At 35.3% G+C, this 19,186-nt stretch overlaps 1 long non-coding RNA gene across 1 annotated transcript in view; it reads right to left on the minus strand.

Annotated features, from left to right (window-relative positions):
• Positions 1–1,314: 1,314 nt before the first annotated feature.
• Positions 1,315–19,186, minus strand: part of LOC121419305 — a 30,744-nt gene continuing 12,872 nt past the window's right edge. Inside the window, exon 3 of the long non-coding RNA XR_005970575.1 lies at positions 1,315–3,113. This is a non-coding gene — a long non-coding RNA (uncharacterized LOC121419305). The remainder of the gene's footprint in view (positions 3,114–19,186) is intronic.

Here is a 19,186-nt window from a genome sequence, read left to right on the forward strand (position 1 = left end):
TTTTATATGTAAATTTGTGAACAATTTTATTAGACAGCCCCCAGCTGCTTTAATGCCCGTCTATAAGTTTCTCACACTGACAAATTTTCAGTTTCCAATAAAGAGCTGTTTCTCTCAACGACGGATGCCCCTTTGAAAATATTCTGATTCCATGGACTTTCTTTCGTTGTCGGCTTCTTCAAACAATTTCATGCTTGGGAGGAATGAGTGGAATTATTCACATGAATGTGCTATCTAACTCCCTCTCTCCTTCTGTCTTTTGCTCCTTACCCTTCTATCTCTTCCCTCTGACAAACAAAAAATACCCTTCATTTCCATTTCCCCCTTTCTGCCCCCATTCTCATTACCATGTTACCTTACTCTATCTCTATCTCTATCTCTACTGTTGTGTATTCTTTCTGTCTGATGTCTTCTCTCTATCTCTATATTTTTATCTATATTGCTATCTTAGTCCGTTTTTATACCTATCTCTTCTCCATCTATCTCTCTTTACTTTTTGCCTTAATGTAATTATTTCCCTTCTTGTTCCAAACTTTCAAACTGCATTGATTTGAAATTTTGAAAAATTAAAGGTCATGAAGTTAGCTGAAAGTAACCTTCAAGATAGAATGCCTCTCCTTGTATAACAATTTCTTTATTTTGCACAAATTACTATGGCATGGAAATGATTATTATTTAATGAAGCATGGTGTCACATCAATGTGTTATTTTTTTCAGGTATTACACTCACGTCATCGACCCCTTGCTCAGTCGAATGCTCTATGGAATATAAGTGTTTTGGCACCTAGATATCAGACAATGATATAATTATGTCAAACAAAGTTTCTTCTAAATGGACCTACATTGATGATAGGTCAAGTGTGGGTACCTATTTCATAATCAACAATGGAAATTCTGTCATCTAATGACTTGTGAGTTTTATCAAAAGCCGCAAACAAACAAAAATTGTCCCACCTCTACACTCATAATGTAGGGATGGATGAAAGAAAAACTTTTACTTATATTCAAGTCAAAACATTGCATATTTGGGTTGCATATTGCTGCACAGTTAGGAATAGTGATTTCCGTTTTAAAAAAAATTGCCTTTTCCGTTTCAGAAAATCTTAAATTCTGTGTCCCCCTTAGACTTTGTGTTAAAAAAAATGACAATTCCGTTCTCCCATTGAACAGCAATATCGCAACACTCGCGCTGGTCAAAATTTGTATCTGCCACTGTAACAACAACGCAGTAGAATCCATTCTAATTGGATCTATGCAGGTACACAAAATATTTTGACAAACACATTTAACATGAATACATCCTCATCTTTCACATTATTAGCATAACTTTATGGTGAAATGAAATTTTATTGATACCTTGGGGTTTTTTTGGACATCGTTTTTTAGCAGTCAATGATTTTCGCCTATCCCCCATTTTGGATTTTAAGACCTCGATATCATGCTGTTACATTTTCGAACATAGAGGGCAGCAACAAACAACCATGTTGTTGAAATCAGACGATGTGTGCGTGAACGTTTTTGATAAGCTTAACTTGGCTCGACTCACACCCGGCCAATGCAGGATACGATACGGGCGCGAGGGGGGTACGATCGAGTGTGATGAAGTCGAGTGCAATCACGATGAGTGAATTGGCATGATTGTAGCGAAGTAAGATCATCTTTTCTGGGGTTTTGCGGCCATTTAATATTCATATTTTGTTGAGATTTTTGAGTAATTTCTGTTGCTGTTCTGTGGATTTTGAGGAAAAGTATGTTTTCCATGATTTTCCATTTGAAATGTCACTTTCCGTTTCAAAAGGCCCTTTCCGTCCGTATTCCGCAATCACAGAAATTCACTGTCCCTACACATTACCGAAATGCTAATATATGCATGGATGGCCAATCATTCATCATAAAATTTAATAATTAGTGGCTTACGAGTTATCACAATTTTAAAAATGTAGCACCAAAGTACAGAGTAAAAATTCTGTTTTTCTGCTGTGTTTCACGTATGATTTACCTCACTTGACCCCCTTTTGCATTCATATGACAGCACGTATTTTCATGATTTTTCTGCTATTGTTTTAACATTGCTCATAGCCGCAAAATGTACAGTAACTGCCACTTGTTATTCAATTCCAGCTTGCAAGTCATTCACTTTATGTATAAGTTTGCTAAGAGCTAGACAGGCAGTATTGTAACTAGTGCCTACAAATGTGCTCTGCATTGTTGGGCCAGGCTAAGTATGTACCGTAGAGCACAGCAATTAGTATCATACATAAAGCTGTGCGAAAGGCAAAGTGTATGAAAGTTACCAATGAAGAATCATAATGGAATGAAATCAGAGATCACCACTGCCCTCTTTTGTTACCTACTATCTTTCATTGTCAACAGAAAAACTGTTGATAAAACGAGCAAATCTTCTTGCAAAATGGTAGGAATATCCATGGTTTTCACAAAGAAGAATGCGATGCCCATCTCTACCCATCTGTGAATAACCATTTTTCAAAGCTTTTGAAATCATGTTCACTCCAATGCTTATGTGCATTTCTTCTGAGGTGAATGGTTCGATTCTGGTTGTGTTCAAGTGGCATTTTCTTATCTGGGGATCATGGTGTTAAAGATGCAATTTTGACTTGATTCTGCAGAACCACACTTTGTGAAGATTGGTTTAATGCAACCAAGATATCAATTGTTTTCTGATACTATAACAGTGAACTCCTTTTGGCTCAGTATTGCATTGCATACACATCAAGTTGACCAATACAACCTGGATCAAAGTGAAGAATACGAGTTCAGTGATATATCTTGAAATGAGAATCGGGGTTGGTGAAAAGATGTTTGAACACCCACTTGCAATAATTGCACACTGTGTTGACATTTTGATTTGTATTTCATGTTTGCAAATCTAGTTCAAGAAAATTGCTTGAATGTGCCTTTGGTGAACTGCAGCCCAGGGTATTCCCAGGCACCACCATGCATTGGAAAGAAAGATTGAAGTACTTGACTTACCTCAGGTGCCCTGTAGAGTAAGGTTTGGAGTTCAAACTCATCATAGTACAATGACAGCTCCTCGTATACACCATGGATAGCATTCCCAAAGTCAATTACTTTGATACCATCGGATACGTTCTCTATAAAATGAAAAGATAGAAAAAAAATTATTGATTGATAAATTCAAAGTTGTTTAATTGAAATACCCATTACACTAATATGATAGAATTACATTGTTTTATTAGGCATTGTAATAATAGTCTGTGCCATGTCTTTTAGCAAGAGATCCTATTTTAAAGACACTAAGGCCTGAATTCACAAAGGTGGTTTGAAAACCCACGGTTGAGTCCATGGTTTATGCAGATTTCCTGTATAAATTACACTTATTTAGCGCGTATCGGGCGCGTGTATGAAACATGTCCAATGCTGATGCGCGCATTTGTCACAGTGCGCCAATTTGACACCTGTTACCATGCTATTTTATTCATGAGTCCACTGTTTGAAGAGTGGACTCATGAATAAAAACAGTGGACTCATGAATAAAATGGCATATCTAACCATGGTAACAGGCGTCAATTTGGCGCACTGTGACAAATGCGTGCATCAGCATTGGACATGTTTCATACACGCGCCCGATACGCGCTAAATTAAGCGTAATTTATACAGGAAATGTGCATAAACCATGGACTCAACCATGGATTTTCAAAACCACCTTTGTGAATTCAGGCCTAAGTATCTCTCGCATCTAAGATTCCTCTGAGAAAGACCGGTTTCTTACTACATTTTGAGTTACATGTAAACATAATTCATTATTGGAGTGATTTAAATGAGTCCACATCTTATCCTGATAACATGTATTGTTAATGGCGTAATTGATTTAATAACTGTAATAAAGAAACACAAACTTGATGGATGTCTGTCCATCTATCCCTGTTTCCTGTCTGCCACAACCCATCCCCCCTGTCTCTCTCTGTCCCTAACATTCCTCCTGGTTGCGCCTTAGTATCCTAGAAGTTTGTTGTGGACGGGATTCTAGCCAAGCAAAACATTCCTAGACAATTACTTTTGTGTTTGGTCATTATGCTGGTAGTGAAGTATAAAAATCAAAACAAGATGTTTGAGAGTGGTGATGGCAGTGCATGATGAGATAAACAGACAGAGGAGATGTGCCTTGGCATTAGAGTAATGCAAAGGACTTCATTGTGATTGATATGCTACGAGTTTGCGGGACTTCTTCTTAATCTTCAAAGGCTGGGTAAAATTCCAGTCAAAGTTCATGACTAAGGCATGGTTGTTGTGTTGACAATAGTCATACAGATTACAGGACACACTACATACTGGACACATATTGTTTACAAATTAACTTAATTGATTTGTTTTATTTGTGAAAACTACTTAAAAACAACTTAGTTTTTTAAAGCTAATTGTTAACGAATGAAATTAATTCAGAGATACCATGCACCACAGAACCCTTTTGCAAAATTCAAGGTATGTATGTTCATATGTTCACTGTTGCAAAGAAGCCCAAATGTATGACCAATGAAAAAGCAGTCTTGTTACCTTTGGTGCTTAGTGTTATTTTTCTCTAATATTTGCACGGTTTGTTGATGATAATATGGTATGACTTTCCAATGAATCAGAATAACTTTTATCATAGAGACCAGTCTACATCTTGTCATGGATTGGGATCTTATAATTAAATGCACTAAATACCAATGCTTAGTCCTGCATCACTAACAATCATTCAAAACAAAATCATTACTAACTCTCCTAAAAACTTTGAACAAATGCAGCACATCAAGTCATCAAACCAGAATCATTCTGCCTTATCATCCCCTCCTTCTGTTCGCATATTGTGTCACTTCTCCTCTAGCAGATGACTTGAGTAAATGCTGGACGATTAAAAATGGACTGCAGAGGGGGGGTCAATGCTTGGTGATAGCAAAACTACTTTGAAATTCTTAAAGCAGGGGTGTGCATGATCACAAAAAGCTGGAGCATTGAAAAAAACTAAAATTGAAAGAGCTCCCAAACTTTTATACAAAGCTGAAATAAGCTGAATTTAAGCTAAAAAAAATCAAAAGCTGAACTCTCACACCCCTTTTAAAGGTTCTAGTACTTCAGTACAAACACACTCAATGGCTAATACTCACCCAAAACAAAAAAGGCAGAAAACTGGTCCCCCCATACAAACAAACATGGTTCAGAAAGTACACTACTGATCTCAAGTGATTTAATCTGTATTCTTTTCTTTACACCCACATCTAAGTTAATCAATCTGGGTGATGTTAATGAACTGTTATATCAAACACATTGCAATATAAATATCCATCCTCTTTGTTTCCTCTTTCCTTTCCTCATCCCATCTTGCCACATCGATCTTTCATTGACTTTGAATATTACCTCAGTGTACCATAATACTAAGGAATTGAACATAACAGGTATATTGGTAACCGCATCCCCAAATAATAATGTTGCCAACTACAATAGAGATCATCGTTAAACTCTCTCATCTCCTTGTATTCTGCAACCCTCTTTCTATTTCTCTTTAAACTCATATCACCTGCCCTCCTCCACCTATCATATGTAAAGTAAGCTTTTATTGACTATATTACAGCCTGTCATCATGGGTAGATTGGAATAATAACTAGTTTACCCCTCCTCAAAGCATCTTATTTCTTCATAGTCAAGACACAAGTTGTCTTACTGATTGACACTGTCATCTAATAATGAGAAAACCAGACCATAACTGTAGAAGGGATGAGACCCCCTCTGATTACCTTGTTTTGATTTGGACAGTAATCGGCAGGAACAACATAAAAACAAGGGGATGAAGAAGAAAAGGGAAAAGACAAACGGCTGGCACCTCTTGGAGACCATTATCTTCATTACTTGCAATGTCTGTGCCTGTCTGGAACAGATATCGTTTACATCCATCACAGGCACACATGTCACTTGTTCCCTTCAACCACAGAGATGGTCATAAGTCCATAGATGAAGATTAATCACCAAATAATAATTTGCCAACTTTCAACAGCTGCATCTTTATTAACCCCTTGTATTCCATACATGAAATGAAAACCCTATATTTTATGCTGAGAAACTTGTGTAAACCATTAGACAAAGTGCTTTAAAGTGATTGGTTAACATTGGTTTAACTTTTAAAAAATCTGAGCTAGAAGGTCACACTTGTCACCTGTGTCTGCGATATGTTACAAAAATGAAGCCCAGAAAAAATTGCGTTCGAAAATAATTTAGTGCTTCAAAAATTGAAATATAAAGTGACCAGAAACACCATCTTAATTTCATCCCATACACTTATGTGTAATATTTAGGTGTCCATAAGACGCCTATTTACATAATCAGCGTTTGCCTTGTAGTTTTAGCTTTTCATTCTCAATAATGGTTGTTTTCTGGGTTTATTAGTTCTAATACATGCACTTGTACACATGTTTCATCTTGGTTTGAGAATTTTTTAAATCGGCTGCTCACAAAGTTAAATAATACCTTTAAGACATAGGGGCTTCAGAATTATTCTAGCTTGACTCAAAGTAAACAAGGCCTTCCTGACATTTTCCCTTTGAACCTGGGTGGAGAGTGCCAAAAGTAGAATAGTGTTTTTTTTAATATAGTGCTTCAATGACTTATCAAAAGATCCATATTCACCTCTTCAACAAAAAATGATTTTGATTTTTTTTTCATTCTGATACAAAATATCTTGGTATGCCAATGACTTCAAATGAGAATCTGGTATTGGTATATGGTATTTTTTTTAAATCAAACTTTTTAATGCAAATTTCTTCAGTTCCTTCCTTGCTTAACATCCCATACAGACTGTATCAAACGTTATCATTTTCATACTGACCTGTAAAGTATGCCAGTTGTCCATGATCAGAATGTCCTTTGTTCAACCAGTGTATTTCCATCTGATGGTATCCCTAATGTCTTGATGTTACTTACGATTGTTTTTGTTAGATGAGGTCGCAAGTGATATTCTTGGCCCTGATCTTATTTCTACACTGACAGCCAAACAATCCCAGCTATAATGCGACTATTTATTGTCTTTTTTATGAGCTGAGGTGAAGTAGAGGTCTTCTTCATCATAAAACCTTGAACACAGACTCATCTCAATACAATCTTATGGATCACACCTGTATTGTGATTATGAATAATAGACTACAGTACTCACATGATATAAGAATAATAATTTTAATGACTTTTTCTCAGAAGGAATTTTCTTTATGTTGGCATTATTTAAAAAACAGACAAAATTGTCTTCAATTGTTATTCAAAAGATGTTTAAGACCTTGGTAGGTCTTCAATACTGGTAATACAACTTGACAACTTGAAAAAGTACAATAATTCAAGTTCAAGGTTTTTTAATCTAAGATTGCATATTAAAGAAAGTTTCTGACGAACTATATATCATGATTCAATAAAGTTTGACAGCTCATCAGAAAGAAATGGATGGATCAACACTGAAAGTGTCTGCCAAAGTAAGATTCTTGTAGCAAACTAAAGACTGAATATTGCTTCATGAATCAATACCAAAGAAGTTTGTTAAACAAAGATTCATGCCTTCTTACTTCACATGTCAATTCATGAGTCAATACTCTGTTTGGTCAATAGAGTGTCATTTTACTCTAATGCCATTATGAAGACATAATGAGTTGACATCTCAACAGCTTTATTAAACGGGCATCAAGAATAAAGGGCATCCATTAAAATCACCTTCACTCCCACAGATGGCCCACGGATGCAAGGATAAATTCCCAAGACCAGAATCATGCTGGCTGCGGTTGCTACAAACAGGGAGATGAAGCTCTTAGTTGCTATCATAACATGTTTACCTGCATTCCCCTTGCATTTCTTGGCTCCTGCCTGGGCTAAGCCCCGGAAATCCTCCGTCATAAATACAAGTCATAGAGGTGCTATTACATATCCCTATCCAGATTGATTGTCTTCCAAAAGCACTTAAAGTAAAGATCCTTGCCCCAAGCTTCACTATCATGGCACTAGCAAATATCATTTATTCATTTTACCCCCTTAAGATATCAATCTCAATTATCTGCACTGAAAATCTAGGTTACGGAAAGAAAATACAAAGCAAGGTGACCTAATATTTTGATCTTGATGGATCATATGCCAAATAGAATAGAAAAATAGATGCTTTTCTTTGATTCCCTTAAACTATATTGCACCATCCATACTTTAAAGTCATCCAGTAGATGATATTCATGCTGTGATGATATTAATGGCATTCAGATATATAATGAAACAATTATACATGTGGCTGTGTAAAAATAACAACATTATCTTTATAACTGATGATGGCTAAGAGAATACCTAAGCTGAAACCATCTAATTTTGTAGATCTTTCAAGCCCCAAATTAGCAGGAAATATCACTTTGTCATAGTTTATTTCATTCTGATAAGAGAAGAATATGAAGTCAGGAATAAATTTCCCCTCCTCCTTCAGGCTGTGTAGATTAGTCTCCCTACAACAGACTCAGTAAGGTTTACAGTTCTTGGAGATATCAGCAATGTCGACCTTAAATTTGTCAGCTAAATCTTGTAAACTACAAGTATCTACAGTTTTTTTTTACTTCAACTAGGCGATGGCAAACAGTGCTGCAAGTTGATATTGTCTAAATCTGGAAATATACAATCACACAACACCTCAAAAATCTGAGATAAATGCTTAAATACTAATTCCACATCTCAAGTAGATTACAAAGTTATATTAAGCCTTTTAATAACACTTAAATTGTCCTCAGAAATGAATGCTTTCCCATGTTTTCTCAATTTCATGGATTTAAAATCATCCACACCGGCTGTGTTTAATGATCAGCTACATACTGGACTTACATCTTAAACTTAGAGATTTACAAATTTGAAAGCTTAAAAATTTGAATTTAAAGTAGGGTTGGACTAATTTATTCGAAATCCCAGTAATATACTTAGAGTTTAGTCTAGGTTAAGCAATGTGCTGAAATACTTATATTAATCATTAGCCCACAACAAGGTCTACATAGATTTATTAAAACAAAATCAGAAAAAGTAGATTAATGTGTCTGAAATCAAGCAAAACCCTGAATATTAGCAGTTCCCATTAATGAATTATTATATTCTAAAATGTATATATGCCTACAAAAATTACCAGTCGACTAATCTCTCTGCCCTTGTCTTGGACATGTCTTAAACAAAAACTCTTTGAAGTAGGTCAGCTTGTAACCTCAATCGTTGGTAGATACCACATTGTCTAAATGTATCAACTGAAAAGCATGCATACAGGCATGTCTAATCTGCAATACTGATCAAACCTAACATAAACAAACTCAATGTTAATATTGCCAACAAAGCCGATCAAAAGTTAGATTGTTTTTGTTGATGTTCTCTTGCTGATGATGAGGGAAGCAGACAAATTAGATGACACGGTTGACATGCATGTGTCGCATCTAACACTGCCCGGTATCCGTCATTCCGCCTTCTCCCAAGTGTAGTTATTACCAAGCTCTGTATGATTAGGGGAAAGCCACTCTCCCCTCTCTCTCTAGCAAACATCAATCAAAATTAGGAGCTGAGATCAATGGATGAAGTACAAGGTGTGCAAGCAAATAAATCAATGTTACATGCACATTTGGTTTAAAATACTGACTAGGGACCAATCAGTGTGGCTCTTTCATATTCGCAATCCATCGCAAACCTGTTTTATGGAGCATTCAATCATTCAAAGAGACATTAAACTAATAATTCTAATACTAATATGAATATTGCATATTTCTTCGGTGCATATTATTGTTCACCAACTTTGCAAGGCAGCTATATAATACTCAGAGGCCCGTATTCTGAAGTCGGGTTTAACTTAAACTCAGGTTTAAAGTTGTGGTTTAAGTATGGACAGCCAATTGTTACATAATCGGTAACAGTACAGCTATCACACTTCAGGTCATTCGGCTCTCAAATCATTCATAATTGTGTAGGAAGTATAAAAAGATTATTGTCTTAACCATCGATGAATCAGGAAAGAGCAAAGTAAACATAAGAAACATACAACTTAACACAAATTTAGATACTTTTGGCTCCCCATACTTAAACCACAACTTTAAACCTGAGTTTAAGTTAAACCCAACTTCAGAAAACGGGCCAGAGGATTCAAAAACTTGCATGTACCTGTACCTCATTCCTACCTAGTCTGCAGGAACAGACCCTTTGGTTTTGCAATTAGCATAGTAGTACATAATGCAGTGTCTGACTTAGTGAGACTAGATTCACAGTGTTCTGTGGCTAACTTATATTTGACACAGACAGAGTCTTTGGATTTTAGTCTTTATTCTTGACCTATATGGTTTAAGTGTCACATATGAGTCTGTGCTTCAGACTAATTCCTACCTTGGTGATTGGTGTTATATAAACATAAATTTCTTGCCACTGGACATCATTAACAAATGTTTGAACCCCAGACGAGGTGATTCAAAGTCTGAACAGTCTACATTTGATAAACATACATCTAAGTACATAAATTTATGTTTGTCTCAAATTGTTTCATTTTCTTTTTAAATTCATTTCAAAGATTATATTTTTCTTCTTTTTCATGTGAACGGGGAGGGGCAATTTCAAGTGAGGCAATATGATTATTCATGTTATGTCACAGTTATTGAGCCGAAACGTTATCCCTATTGAGACTCTTAATGATGCATGCTTTAAAGTAATGGTATTTGATCTCATAAAAAGCACTAAGTTAAACCAGGGTCTAAATTGGTAATTTTATAGAAGTATTGCACTTATTACTTTTTTTAAGCGGAACTTATGAAAATGAGTGGCTGACTGTACACAGGCAGAAAAATAAATAATGAGCAAAAGACACTCTTGATCACCAGGAACAATATTCAAAATAATTTTTTTGATTGGTTTTGGTCCGTTTTCCACAATGTCAAACTTTTAACCTTTGTGATGAGCAAGGTATAGGGAGGGGGCCTATGTAAGGAGGGAATAAGGGTGTGACTAGCATCTGCTAAGGTATCAATCTAGCATTTATAGCAATGAATGAAAGTGATATCAATGATTCTTTAAGAGTGAATGAGGCTGTCTGGCTGTGGAAAGCTTGGCAAAATTGCCTCTTCGTAAGAGTAAGAAGAAGGAAGCGGCAAAATGAAAGGTGTGAATCCAAACACCCTTGAGTGGTAGAATTCTGGAATGAAAATTTGACCCAGATACAGTGGCTTGTGTTTCATGACAATATCACACAATTTGGAGGCTAACCAATTACAATATGAAGGGACTTAAAATTACTGTTAAAGGACAAGAAGAAAATGCATTTCACTCTACTTCAATGAACACTGTAAAAAATATCAGAATGCCTAAGTGCAAGCAAACATTTTTTTGCGCATCTGCATAATTCTCAAATCAATTTATACAAAAAATCTTTAAGCAATTAATATATCGTACAACATGAAATTTTAAAACAAGTTTTCTAAAAACCTATTGCTGTTTATGAACATTAATCAAATCACAAAATAAATACATGTACAAGTGAAAAAACCTTAATGAATAAAAATCAATGAATTCCTTCCTGATAACATGAGGCCCAATTTAGTATGGAGTGATTGTAAGATGCCTTTTGAATAAGTCAAGACTACAGGATGGATGAGATGAAGAATATAGCCAAAGTTAAGACCCAAGGGAGGTACCTGATTTATTAGATGTGCCTTTGTGTATGCAGGGCATTGTCCAAACTAACCTAGATAAATAAATTCCCTGTAAACCCTTCTTTAACTTATCTTTCAACTTGTCACCTATTTTAACCCTTTGAAAACCAGTTTTTGTATTCTTCACTCATACATTTTAAACCCTCACACCTTAAACACACATAGAATTTTTAGGAATATGTGAACACTCTGAATTCTGAGGCGTCAAATTTGACCTGGGTATGGCACTAGGTGGGGAATACACTCAGGTTTAAGTCAAAATTACTCCTTTATTAGTAACATTTACTCTAAATTAAGTGATTTTTACACCATCTGAGTCACTCTAACTCAAATGGAGTTGATTCCTAGTGACATTAGAGTGTAAAACATAATACATTACTCAAAGCATCCTACTTTTTTTATTGAATCTTGTAAAAATTACCAATTGATATCGATACATTATCCTGCATGTGACATTCTGTAATCAGGACACAACTAAGAGCTAGTAATGAAAACTGACTTCTGTCAAAATGCTAAAGAATCAAATATTTTACTTTCACAGTTATTTTACTTATAGTTAAGTTTTCAATAAAAGAAGGAGTTATTATGCAAAATCTTGAATTACCATTTTATTTGAAAATACTTCCCTAGTGTATAGGCATTAATTTCAAATCAGGTTTTTTTTGGAGGAAGATTAAATGATTATCAAATACACCAAACCTGTTTCATACTGATGGTAGGTATGTTTCTCAATCAGTTTGGTTCTCTTCTGATCTTTGTAGATTTTAGTTCAAGCACACATTAATGGAAAATATTTGTTTTTCTTAATTTGATTGGGGAAGTAGGAAATGGATTCTCAGACTATTTGAAGATAGAGAAAAATAATTTGAGATATATCATATAGCACTCAAATTAAGAAAGAACAACCAGTTATCCAGAAAGTTAGTGTGCGTACGTACAAGCTTCATGAGACGGCCCCTTACACTGATCTGTATTGGTAGTTATTTGATATGAACCTCATTCTTTATTTCAAATGATCTCAACTGACATCAACCGCCATCATTTCCATTTTTTATCAAATAGTTTGACTGTTGACAACATTGATCAAATAACTTACTCTAAAAACCTCATTATTTTCTACTTTCCTGCCTGCCCCTATCTGGTTCTTTGGATCCAGATACAGCATGAGTCTCTTAGAAAAAGTCTATTGGGAATGATAACATATTGCCATTCTGAAAAAGGAGGTTAATTTCTTTCTTTTGAGAATTCTCCCACTCAGCTAAGGGAAGAAAAACCAGGCTAACAAATGTTGAAACAAGGTTTAACATCTGGCATCACTGGTTTATTAACTCTTGCAGAAGCTGTTGTCTGATACTCCAAGGTTTCATCTTTCTAATATGTAAAGAATACCGTTTTTTAGCTCACAGCAATGCATTCTCCTGCAACTTGTTGGCTCGTGAAAATAGAAACCGAAGAAGAATGTGGAATCAGTGGATAATTGGTGGTACTTTTTGAAAGCTGATACTGAATATTTGACAGAATTCCAACAGAGAGGGGCATCCTTTTATCAGAATATCAGAGAAGAGTTTGGAGAAGCATTTCAGAGTAAGAACTGGGGATGTTGCATGAAACTTACAAAACCCGAATCTAAAAAGAAATTAAAGGACGATTCTAGCCCAACAAAAGTTGAATTGAATAAAATGAAAAAAAAAAATCCAAAGGTCTAACACTGAAATTTCATCAAATTCGGATGTAAAATAAGAAAGTTATGTCATTTTAAAGCACCACAATAAGCCACAATAAGCCGGCTAACCCTGCTTTTTTGCAGGGCCAGATAGTACCGTACTATTTACCGTGCTAGCCCACTTTGCTAAAACGAAGTGTGAAAACGAAGTGGGCTAAGCTTAACCCCGGGAAATTGGTGGGGCTAAGACCCCCCCCCTTAGCCCCACCAATTTAGGACAAAAAGTGCAGTGTGAAAAGCATATTAGAGTCGCACTTGAATGCCTAGTTGCGTGCGTTATAAGGTAAGACCGCATTGGTCAGATAATGCCAAGAGGACGAACACTACTCCATATAAGTCAATAAGATTGCGAGTTGCATATTATAAACATGTCAGCATTTAAGTGCGGCTCTAAGTCATACGTAAATCTTTGTGAAACACTCCCCTGGATAATAATACTAAGAGATAAGAAATAAAGAGATATGGTTTGGTGCAGTCCGAAGCTGCGACAGGAAGGGCTTGAATTGAGCCTGAAGCAAGGTACCTCACTGTTTCAAAACCATTGCATCACTCTCTCTTATGCACATTCACGATGTTATCGATTAATGGCACAAACTTAAGAAATTGGCAGGGATTTATAGCTGCAGGACATTGCTTGATGCACAGGGAAAGGTGCTTGAGATTCTGAAGAGACCGGTAGTGCAGAAGGGCAATGTACTTGAAGGAGAAAACTAGTCAGGTAAAAAAATATGCATGTTCTATATAGTTTGACTAAGTAACCAGCTTATCCAGTTTTAAGTTTCCGAGGAGGGTGATTTCTTTGAAAGAATAGGTAAAATGTGAAATTAAAAAGAAATGAACATAGAAATGAAAGGAATTATAGAGTGGGATTATTCTCAACGGGATTATTCTCAACAGGATTAGCAGGGGAAAGAAAACCATGATTTTAAATGAAAAGAAACGAATTGTTGCACAATACGTTGCAATTAAACAATAGTCAACAAATCAAATGTAATTTGACATTAGAGAGTCAAAAAGGGCCTAAGGTTTCGATCCTAGCAGAATCTTCGTTGGAGGCAAAATTTGACATTAAACGAACCAGGGGTGTCCGTTTGAGGATCGTTTTGTTGTGTTTTCAAATAAATTTTTACAATAATGCAATAATTAGTGAAATGGGCCTACATTGTGTATTTTAACGGGTGTAGTAAAAATGGATCAAAGAAACTGATTCTGGCAACAAAATGAAAAAAAAAGAACATATCAATAAATATACTGCTAAAAATCCAAATAAACCTACTTACACAGCAAACACTGTGGTGTTAACCGGTGTACATAGAGGACCACACCAGTTATTTTACACCAGTGTTAAATTGGTGGTGTTAGTTTTACACCTATAGGTGTTATTACAACAACTTTGGTTGTTACATTTACACTCTTTGGTGTTATGTTCAATCTTTAGGGTGTAATTTTAACACCTCAGGGTGTGGTCATCTATTAACACCAATTGGTGTCAGTTTTAACACCACAGTTTTTACAGTGTAGGTTTATTCATACATCCTCTTGTGCCCACACTAGGTACATTAAAACTAATACAACTATAAATCAAATGTTAAAACATTTTGTTTTCTCTAACAAAATGAAAAGAAAAATTTGTCTCAATTCAGGATGGTAAAGAATTTTTTAACAATCAGGACAATGATTAATTCAATATGATATTTATTAATCAAGCTTCCACATTTTCATTTCACAAAGTCTATCATCTCCAATAAAGGTTCAGTCCATTTACCCACTTTAAACCATGAAATCAAATAACATCATGTCCATCAACGATTAATCAGGAATCTGTGAAACACATAAACTCAGGTGTAGTGTGTGTCAATTCTCCAGAGGAATTTATGAAGAAAAAAAATAGTTCAAGGGCTACCCTGGACATCCAGGCAAGGACCTCCTGTCATCGTCTATGACGCAAATGGCATCATTGAGTTCATAGAGCCGAAAAAAAACATACAAGAACCACAACTACCAGCACCACCACCTTGACCCTAGGTGGGTTTAACTTGATCTTGCAGTGAAGACAGTATAGAGACAGAGCAATCAAGGTATCCATCCCATCATATTGGGTTGAGTTAGCCTTCTGAAAATTAATTTGATGCCTTAACAGTCTTCATATCCAGGGGCCACGCTGGAATTATCAAGATTTGATTTGATGCAATTATCTGTCCTTACAGGGGCGAGGCCCTGTTCCTTCTTGATTAGATTTTATTGACTTCTTATACAGGCCCAGGCTCGGGAGAAATGGATGTCCATGTGAAGACAATTCAAATAAAAAGTAAAATTAGATTAATGAAGGTATATCCCCCAAAAATGAATTAATAATGGAAGTGGCTTACAAACAGAATAATGTACTACTTGCAACTGTCATAAGATATGCTGATTCTACTATTTGTTTTAAAAAAGCGATAAAAATAACTCTTTACATGTATGAGGCTTCAAGAATACTTTACATTTTTGATAGATTTTTTGTTTAAAATAAAGAACAAAATGAAAATGACTAAATATGAGTGTTCATGTCCAAAACTACTAGGAGTTTGGTCTTTTAGCATAAAATAATACCCTACTTGTGGACAAAAGCATAATTTTTTTCTCCAGACCTTTGTTTATATAATGAAAAATAGGGATCACAAAAGCAATATTTCATTTCCAGTAAAATTTCATGAGGGTTAATAATAAAATCAATCAGATGGAGGATTAAAAATCAAATATTACAAAATAAATATATAAAAAGTATAACAGAGATTCATTACAAAGTGGCAAACTCTGATGAATGAGCATAAAAATACTTATATACATGTAGCATCCGTACAAAATCTGAAACATCCAAGAGATATTTCAGGGACAATGGCGACTCAGACTTAGGTCACCATCGGTCATCAACTACTCTACAGATCAATGGGATATTCACTTTCAAAAAGTCATTTAAGTTAGCAGTAGATTATCAGGTATTATGCAAGTTGTTTTTTTTTTTTACTTTGTATCCCTAGTGAAAACATTCATTATTGATGTGCTCTTCATAAATTGAATTTCAATTCATATTCCCCCAAATCATGCAATTCATGTTATTATTAAGCTATGATATTACAATGCTGGGGCAAGGACATGAAAGTGAATAGATTGACAGAAAAAGAAGTAGTTTACATATCAACACAATATTAAATGACATTAAAAAAAAAAGAAAATAAATCAAAGAGCTGGTGAAAGATTTGGAGAACTAGATATACAAGTTTTTGCTGCTTTGTTTTTACTTGTCAAGTCCTTCCAGAATTACTTAAAGTAACATATCAATCAGTTATTGTAATGAATGCATGTATCATCACTAGTCATCCGAACCGTCGTATCACACATATCGTCAACGGTCGTCCGAACTGTCAAATCAGTCAATTTTGGTCCCCAAAAAAAATTGATTTTGGGATTTTTACAGAAAATGAAAATACAAGTCCCACTCTATTCATAACTAAATTTTTAGGCAGCAATTTATTTTATTTTCTGAGATATGAGAGGATTTTCATGGTGATGCCATACAAATTTTTAATAAAATGCTGAAATCCCATTGGAAACGTGTACTGTAACAGAGCGATACAACGTTTTGAGGGACCACAATTTCAATGCGCGCAGTCAACCAAACGGTCGTAACGGCACTTGGCAATGCATTGACTTTGCACATGAAGTGATAAGATGTTTGACTGATTGCGTGTATTGTAATCGCGGTCAGTCAAAACGTCGTTTCGCTTTTTTTAATGCCGTTTTTTTGTACAGAGAAAATCTAAGTTACTCAAACCGAAATTACAAACTCTATGCCATATTTTCTTGGATCCTTACTTTTGTGTGAAAATAAAGATACCAATGTCAAGCAATTTTCTTGGTATTTCCAACCATGTATTTTTCAAGCAATGAATACATGTATGTTGTAATAAGGCTGGGAACTAAGTGTGAACATCATAGTAAACTTTGAAGTCGATTTGAAATGGGTTTGCACCATTGTATGTGTGATACGACGGTTCGGATGACCACCGACAATATGACAGTGCGAATCCACACTTTGTTCCCCAGCCTTACGACATTTTCATTGAAAGAGAAATACATGGTTGGAAGGACCAAGACAATTGTTTGAAATTGATATCTTTATTTATGCACAAAACCAAGAATCACAGAAAATATCGCAAGAGAGCCACATGCTTGGAATTTCGGTTGAGCAGTTTAGACTTTCTGTTTAAAAACACAATAGGGGATACCAAAACCCTGATCATGATTTTTAAGTGCGCTATCAATCAAAATGTTGTAACGCTCTTTCACGTGCAAAGTCAATGCAGTGCAGATACGACGGTTTGGCTGACCGCACATTTGCATATTAGGTGCATGCAGTTGTTGTTTGCCTAAGCGTTTCCAATGGGATTTGTGCATTATATCCAAAATTTGTATGGAATCGCTGTGAAAATCCTTACATATCTCAGAAACTAAATAAATTGCTGCCTAGAAATTTAATTATGCAGGGCTTGAAGTTTCATTTTAGAAAGCTGCAAAAATCTCAAAGATGATTTTTGCACAAAATTGACTGATATGGCGGTAGACGATATTACAGCACTTAAAATGTTGATCAAAATGAAAGAGGAAAGAACAAATACATAAAGATCGTTGATAAAATTAATACACAAAACTTGAAACAGGAAATTAACTCCCAGGTCAGTGAATTAATAAAGCTTTTGAATTTGTATCCATTGTGGAATTGACATGCCATTCATACATTATTGAAATTGAACTCAAATGAATTGCAAATTTGAAAATGAGGGCAAAAAGTGCTCCAAGAGACCAAGACATAAATACACATTTATAAATTTTGTTAGGACTTGGAGATCAATAGAATGAGAGCAAGTACGGGCAAATAAATCTACATATCCACAAACTTATGAAATTCAACTTACACAAATTCTCAGCTGAATGCAGTCAATAAGTATGCCCCTGCCATTTATAGTACACACCAAACTTTTGTCCTTATTACCCCAAAAATGTCATTAGATCATCATTTCTCACACATATGCATACAATGTACATGAGCAAAATCTGACTTTGATCAACAAATGGTTGATCCAGACATCACTTACAAATCGACATATTTCCAAATATTTCAATATGACCTCAGTGACCTTTCAACCTATCACCCTAAAACTAACTTCCTCTCCTATCCCTTTCTTCCCTCCCCTCTCCCATACACATTCTCTATCTCTTCCTGTTTCTTTATCCAACAAGTGGAGCACCTCTGGAAGTCTAGCCTGCATTACGTGATTCAATATAGTGCTCAGCGGTGCCGACTTTAAATACTACTATAATCATAAAATAATTCAAACACCATTCATGTAATGATAATACTACATTTGGCCTAATGACCTTTGACCTTGGTCATATGACCTGAAACTACGGCAGGATGTTCAGTAATACTTGATTAGCCATATGTGCAAGTTTCATTACCAAGGTCCATATACTATCTAAGTTATGATGTCATTTCAAAAACTTTACATTGGTTAAGATTTGATGTTGATGCCACTGCCGCTGTCGAAAAAGCGGCACCTATTGTCTTGCTGGCAGAAAAAAATTCCTTGATTTCATTTTTAATCTCACTTTACCTTCTCTCTCCCTCCTTTTTTTTCTCCATCCTCAACACCATCATCATAATCATCATCACCATTGTCATCATAATGTTCATTATTATCATCATACTTTTTTAATCTTCTGAATTCTTTGCTATGATTTC

The sequence above is a fragment of the Lytechinus variegatus genome, chromosome 7, assembly GCF_018143015.1.
Source record: "Lytechinus variegatus isolate NC3 chromosome 7, Lvar_3.0, whole genome shotgun sequence".
Lineage (NCBI taxonomy): Eukaryota > Metazoa > Echinodermata > Echinoidea > Temnopleuroida > Toxopneustidae > Lytechinus > Lytechinus variegatus.